This window comes from Malus sylvestris, chromosome 8, assembly GCF_916048215.2.
Source record: "Malus sylvestris chromosome 8, drMalSylv7.2, whole genome shotgun sequence".
Taxonomy (NCBI): domain Eukaryota; kingdom Viridiplantae; phylum Streptophyta; class Magnoliopsida; order Rosales; family Rosaceae; genus Malus; species Malus sylvestris.
In genome coordinates, this window is record NC_062267.1 from 19,096,736 (window position 1) to 19,104,138 (window position 7,403).

Here is a 7,403-nt window from a genome sequence, read left to right on the forward strand (position 1 = left end):
CTTAACATTTTCTGTTATACCAAAGTCCTCATTGATTTTGTGCATAAACATATATATATATATATAAGCTTACATAATTATTACAAATGAGAGAGATGAAATGAAATATACACGTGGGTGTGGCATTACTTTAGTCTAAAGTAGGAGGCGAAATCGCACTATTTATATGAACAGTGTTTTAAACCACATTTCAGTTTATTTACAAGATTGCCACTCAGATGCTTTTAGCTTTTAGCTTTTTACGAAGATGCCATCAGTTCGAATGACGGGAATGCCCGTCTGGGGTTAACATCACACGGTTGGGGGTAAAAGTTGGGTGGGCATTGTTGTCAGTTAGGGTTGCATTCGGTGAAATCGATGGCTCGGTGTGGGATTTGGTGGGAAGGCATGCTGCCTGCAAAGAGGGGAGAGAGGGAAAGAGGGAGGGGGAGGGAGAGAGAGGGGTTTGGTGAGGGGAAGACATGCGACTTGCAGAGAGGAGGGAGGGAGAGAGGATGAGAGAGAGGGAAGGAGGGAAGGGGAGGGAGAGAGAGAGGGGTTTGGTGAGGGGAAGGCATGCGACTTGCAGAGAAGAGGGAGGGAGAGAGGATGAGAGAAAGGGAAGGATTGAGGGGGAGGGAGGGAGAGAAAGGGGTATGGTGAGGGGAAGGCATGCGATTTTCAGAGGGACGGAGCGAAGCTTAAAAGCAACTGCAGAAAGTTCAATGGACAGGGTCGCATCAATGGAGACAACTCTGAACCATTTCCCCTCTCCTCAGGCAATTGCTGAACCAAGTTTTGAAGGAACAAAAAGAAGAAGAGCTACACATAATAGAAACCGATTCGCAAGGAAAAGAAGAAAGCCAGCTTTTCAACGAAAAAGCTAAAATCAATCCCTTCAACCTCCTCATCGGCGGCGGCACCCATGACCACCAGGTTCACTTTTAATTTAATTTTAATTTTTTGCTTTTTTAGTGGATTACAGAATATGAAACGAATTATAATTTAAAATGGGGAAATTTTGTTGATTTTTGCGTTCAGTGTTCTGACTTTTGAGTGATCATCGAGCTGTGATGGGTTGGTGTTGGATTTGATTCAATTGAAGTAAAAGCTCTGCATGATTGTGATACGGAGAAAATGCTAGAATCTTACCTTCGATCCAAATATCTGATTTTTGTTACAATTGCTATTTTCATTGCAGGAAAATGTGGTGGAGACAATAATTCCCAAATCGTCAAGTTTTATGAATGCATTCCAATTGATAGCGATGTCAAATGATCTCGATTTGTCAGGTATGTTCGAGGAACAGGCAAGTTTACAAGAAATAGATTTACTAAAATAACTAATCCTACTTTTTTAGCTTATAACGAATAATGTTGAACTGTTAACTTAATTTAGGATGAGAATAGAAGACAACAAGAATTGGACCCAAGCATACCATTACTGAAACCACGAAGAAAATAGAAGCGGCTGCAACGGATGCGAGTATTCTGTAGCAAGAACAAAAACTTCAGGGTACATGAAACTTATATTCAATCTTGCTTCTTTATCTGCTTATCAAAGTTCCTTCCTGCCAACTAATGATGTATTATTTTCTCATCAGATGTAAATGCATGCAAATATTCCAATGGAAACGTAAATCACTATATCCAGGTAAATCCGAATTGTAGATCAGACTTATATTACAATTTGCTTTCTTTGTGAAATTTTATTGTAATTTACACTAAAGTCTCTGGCTTTTGAAATTCTATATGAAATTGTGAATGTTATTCGGAATCAAGTCCGGCTGAGTTCTTTACTAAATAGTGCGAAAATATGCTTGATGAAACTAAATTACTTTTGTATCATCTATATTTACCTGTTATCATAACAGGATTTAAAATATAGAAACATACTGCTTATAGGATATTAAGGTTGAAGTCATTTAGTTCCAAAGATGCCATAACTAATGTATAATTGAGCGAAATGCCAGTTTACATAGATATTGTGCTTATTTGTTTTAGGTGGATTACCAAAAGGAGCTCATCAAGTATTCTACGAGCATGAATGACCTTGATCATTTGGATATTTAAAGGAGCCATTGATCAAGGGAAGACGATGAGTTGTGAACCTGTGTGCCAATTTTGCCAATTTTGCAGACAAGCAGAAACTCTGGCACTCACCTTTATCCTCCTCTCGCTGCCATTTCCCTTCTCTCACCTTCGTCGTCTTACTCCTCCTTTCTCTGTCTCTGGAATCCTATCGTCATCTTCCTCCAATTTTGCCAATTTTGCAGACAAGCAGAAACTCTGGCACTCACCTTTATCCTCCTCTCGCCGCCATTTCCCTTCTCTCACCTTCGTCGTCTTACTCCTCCTTTCTCTGTCTCTGGAATCCTATCGTCATCTTCCTCGCATGCAAGGCTCTGGCCCTTTCAATTGTAACCAAAACGTGTTTCAGGTGCAAGTACTATGATGATGTGAGTGCCTTTATCCTTTAACTTGGCCAAATGGGTGCTCAAATTTCATGTTTTTCTGTGATTATATGAGTAACTTTATGTATTTTGTTTTTGGGTTTTGCCAAATTCAATGGTGGTATTTATGGGTTTGGTATTGATTTTCAGTTAACAATGACTTTGGGGAAATTGATTGAGTCTGCATTCAATGTAACTTTTCATGCAATTACATACTGATGAAATAAAATTCAATTTTTTCATTCCCTTTTTTTTTAAATGCAGTTACATTTATATGATGATTTACAACATACATTCATCTTTTAGATTCTAATTCTTCATGCAGTCTAAGCCATGAAAGATTTGATAAACCCACAATTGATAACAATGTGCAGCAGCACTAACGGTTTTGGACAAGGAACAAGTAAGTAACATTTTGTTTCATTGTTTCAAAGTATTATGTAGAGATTGCTTTCATATCTTGGCTTTTTTGCTGTTTGTGGGGTGTCTGAGATAGGATTTAGGAGATCTGGTTTAGATTTTGCAGAGAGAGATAAGGGGTGTCCGAGAGAAATGTGGGAGGATTTAGGCGCGTGATTTCAGGGATTTGTTTAGGGTTTCTTTTCTACGATTTGCAGACAGAGAGATGGGACAAGGGTGAGAGAGAGATGGGAGGATTTTCTGCAAGGGTAAAGGGAACGGGTAAGGGAGGTTGGGTATGGGTAGGGGATGGAAAAACATTTCGTTTTCCATTTGCTTCCTCAAACCCGAGTGATTTCTGCGATTGCTGAGAAAGATGGGGGTGTCCGTTAGGTGCCCTTTAAGTTTCACTTTTGTGATTTGTCCACCCTTAATTGTTTGTGTGATTCATTCTCACATGAACGTTCTATGCACAAGGTTTCATGTTATTCCTTCCTTTTAATTTTGATATTATTGTGCTTAATTTCTGTTTTTTTTTATTGGGTGATTAGATTAACAGACCTTGGATATTTTGGTATAATAATTTCACATCACGTGTTGCCCTTTTGCATCACCTTAATTGTTCATGAGAAGCTAACTTATAATTATGTTTTCTTTGGGTCAGTCTCCATCTAGTACATTTGTCCATCCTTCTGGAGTGGAGCACTATCTTTCTGCCAACATAAATGCGAGAAACTACTAAGGAGACAAACAGTTGTTTACTCCATTCTAGGTATGTTTTTCTTTAGTATTTTAGAGGGATTCTTAACTATTCCCCATTGTAATCCTTACCTTTGTATCTATCTCTCTCAAAGGACGATGAGAGTAGCAACTGTTGCAAAGCAAATTCTCAGATGTATCTAAGCATATATATACATTGGACAAAAACCGAATCTTAAGTTGGGGTAGTGAGTTCTGCAACATCCTGGTGCTGCATATATTCTCACATTTTTAAAAGTTGTATTCTCATATATATTGGGAATTTTAATTAGTTTTATGTCATTTTCGTAGGGCAATTTAGTAGAGATTTAGACATAAAAGAAGATGCGTGAATCAATACAATTAACCTAATAGTGATTTGGTTCAGCGTAAAGACCACTGCTAGGGCTCTCAAGCCATTTTCTTAATTTATGCGCATATATATTATACGTAACCAGCACATGTTTCCAAAGGATGTTAGTTAGTGTTCATGCTCTGCTGATATTTTATTCTGTTCATTTTGATTTTGTTTTTCAGTTGTGGTTATAGGATTGTTTTGTCTCTTTTTTCTTTTCTTTTTAGTTTTCCCTCTGTACAGCTTTTCTAAATTGAAGTGTTGTTCTCAATTTGGTTATTTGAACCGAGGCCAGTTGGGCTGTGCCTTTGGAAAGTCTCACTGCTTTTAAAGTTGAATGGTGCTAACTGAATATAATGCGTTCATTCTTCGGTGTGTGTGAGTGTATGTGTATGCAGTTTATGTGAGTGCGTGCAGTGTGGTTAGGTTCATTCCCGCATGGGTTTTCGTCTTTTTTTCGTTAAATGGTTAGGTTCATTCCCGTATAGGAGAGGTGTGTTTTTGCCATCAAATTGGTAGAGACTGATCTTAATCAAATATCATGCCATAGTGTTATTTTGTTTGCATCTATGGAACTATATATTTACTTCGTTGTTAACGGCTTCGCATGTTCTTTCCAGATAATGCTACCTTTTTGGATTTCGTATGAGTGTCCTGGGTCGGTTCTGGACCATCAAAAGAGGGATGATCGTTGTCATTCAGACTGCAGGCGTCCACTTCAAAATCCTGGTAAACACATCATTTTCTTGATTTCAGGCCATGCAAAATTCATGGTGAAAAAACTGAGCTCATGTCGTTGGTTTGTGCCTCTGCCCTATTTCTTATTTGTTTATTTTATCAATCCTTTTCCTTGGTTCTATTTGTTGCTGATGGTTCCGATATTTCATTGTCCTATCTGTGCATGGTATCAGTGCTGCCACTTTTCATATTCTTATCAATGCTTACATCTTCACTCTTTTCCTTCTGTTTCTTTTGCTTAACATGGTTTCGGCTTTTTGAGATTGTGTGTTTGATTAACATTTGATCGGATGGTGTTAGAATTTAAATTTGATGTGAATAAATTCTGCCGGCGGGGATTTTGGTCTCTGGATTTTTCATGGTGTAATTTTTATGGCATGATCCATTGGTGTAGTGTGCATTTTATCAACAATAATAAGCTTTCTCTCAGTATTGCAAACAAGTTTTCTTATAATTGAGAGAAGAGTGTATGGTGCATGTGTCTTAATTTATTCAGGTTAAATATGTCTTATTTATGCAGTTAAGGCGGGTGTATTTAAGTCCTGCAGCAACGCGCGGACATATTTTCTCGTGGTAACTATTTTAAGGGAATGAGGATCCTGTCCGGATCCTCTTTGTGAGAATTCAGGAAATCTTTTAATTGTGTTCCTTTGTCATAAATTGCACAGTCAGTTTTCATTAAGTACTATTTATATTCAATTTTAAATATAAAATTTAAATTGATTTTTGACCGCACGATATACGATGAATGAACAAGATTAGAGAATCCTTGGGATCCTCACAAATAGGATCCGAAAAGAATCTTCATTCATTTTAAGGGAGCATTTTTACTTATCACTATAAATTATGGTGTATGCTCATCACCATATTTATTGCCGTCAGATGAGTTTAAATTTCGAGATTTGTGTAGTGAATAGGTATAAATCTTAAAACTTAAACTCATCTGCCAATTATAAATAGGGTGGTGAGCATTACCACCACTTGAGATTAGTAAACAAAAATGCACTTCTATTTTAATGAATACAGGAGACTAGTACTGGTCCACTGGACATATATAAGGTCATATCCAATCAAAGGGGTTATGTTTAGCCCTTATCCAGATTATAACCCTATAAGAAATTATTTTTTAATAAACAGTGTCAATCCATATTTATATACCATCTCCAACCGAATAGGATTATTTTTAGCCCCCTCAATAATTTATTATTTTAAGTTTGTTCTTTAATTTTATTGGTTAATTGAATTAAACTACTATATTAAAATAAGTTTTTCGGACATATTTTGAGTGCCACTTGTTGCAAAATGAATAAACTTCTGGATTTCTTATTCTTTAGTTAAAGATGTGGCCATTTGAAAAAATATTGAAAATTTTAAATTTAAATTATTGGACGATATAAGAGCAAGTCCACCCTTGTGGATTGCTCGGGGGACAGGCACTAGGAAAGGGCCCGAGGCCCGGTGGACAACCCTCCAGCCTTGGAGAGCCCGAGTGAGGGTGGGAGCCCGAGCACAAGGGGATTTTTATCCAATATGATCGTGCCACGTGTCATTATCTTTTCAGAATCTTTGAGGATAGATTTTGATTAGATTTTTAACAAATGACGGCATGCCACGTGGTCTTATCTACAATCCAATCCTTTCTGAATCATCCATATAATCCACCATCCATCCTCACAAATCTCACACTAATTTTCTCAACATCTATCTCATTATTCATAGTTTCTGCTTCTTCTTCACCATCCATCATTACAATGTCTTCTTCTTCATCAAGGATGATGTGGGAAATCGATCAGCAAGAGGAAGAATTGTTTAACCAATCTGAAGGAATGTTCAACCTTCAGATAGTCGAAAATGAGATGGAAGAGGATGAGGAGCGTAGAAGGAGAGATGACGAAACAAGAATGGCCAGAGCCTCACATTCCCATCGAGTCATCCAGACTGTTGCTCAGATATGCAGCCCCAACCGTTCAAGAAACCTTGATAGAAGCAGGCAACGACGGGTTGAAGAGCTGTTGGACGATTACTTTGTCCATAACAGTGTATTTCCTGATACGTACTTCAGATGTCGTTTTAGAATGGATCGACATTTGTTCAACATAATCATGACTGATGTTCGCAACCATGATTCTTACTTTGTGCAATAGAAGGATGCTTGTGGTGTTATGGGTCTCCTGCTTGAGCAAAAAATCACTGCTGCGTTGCGGATGCTTGCGTATGGAGTATCTGCAGACCAAGTGGATGAGATAACGAGGATGGGGAAATCAACCATTCTTGAGGCCCTGATGAGGTTTTGCAGAGCAGTCGAATCTTTGTACACCGCAGAGTACCTCCGAAAACCTACTCGCAGGGACTTGCAAAGGCTTCTGAAGAAGGACGAGATGCGAGGTTTTCTTGGGATGATAGGAAGCATCGATTGTATGCACTGGACGTGGAAAAACTGTCCAAGTGCATGGCAAGGCGCATATGAGGACAAAAAAGGATCAAAATCTATCATTTTGGAGGCAGTGGCATCTTTTGATACATGGATATGGCACACATTTTTCAGGGTTCCGGAGGCTCAAAATGATCTCAACGTTCTTACCCAATCCCCAGTGTTCAACGACGTCCTGCAAGTAAAGGCACCAAAAGTCACGTACGTCGTCAACGGACGTAGGTACGACGGGCCATACTACCTAGCTGACGGCATTTACCCACGGTGGGAAACATTTGTCAAAACAATGCCACGTCCGCGAAATGCAAAGG

General features: G+C 38.4%; 1 long non-coding RNA gene across 5 annotated transcripts; it reads left to right on the forward strand.

The window, feature by feature from the left end:
- Nucleotides 1-463: 463 nt before the first annotated feature.
- Nucleotides 464-5,394, forward strand: LOC126631570 (uncharacterized). 5 transcript variants are annotated; one of them, XR_007626395.1, is made up of 10 exons: nucleotides 464-915; nucleotides 1,021-1,083; nucleotides 1,181-1,271; nucleotides 1,378-1,494; nucleotides 1,583-1,632; nucleotides 1,983-2,623; nucleotides 2,757-2,834; nucleotides 3,495-3,602; nucleotides 4,544-4,652; nucleotides 5,182-5,394. It is a non-coding gene; the product is annotated as an uncharacterized LOC126631570 (long non-coding RNA). The 5 variants fall into 5 exon arrangements; XR_007626396.1 differs by lacking the exon at nucleotides 5,182-5,394 and having other exon boundaries at nucleotides 1,983-2,437; nucleotides 2,582-2,623; nucleotides 4,544-5,172; XR_007626393.1 differs by lacking the exon at nucleotides 5,182-5,394 and having other exon boundaries at nucleotides 1,983-2,437; nucleotides 2,738-2,834; nucleotides 4,544-5,172.
- The last annotated feature ends 2,009 nt before the right edge of the window (nucleotides 5,395-7,403 follow it).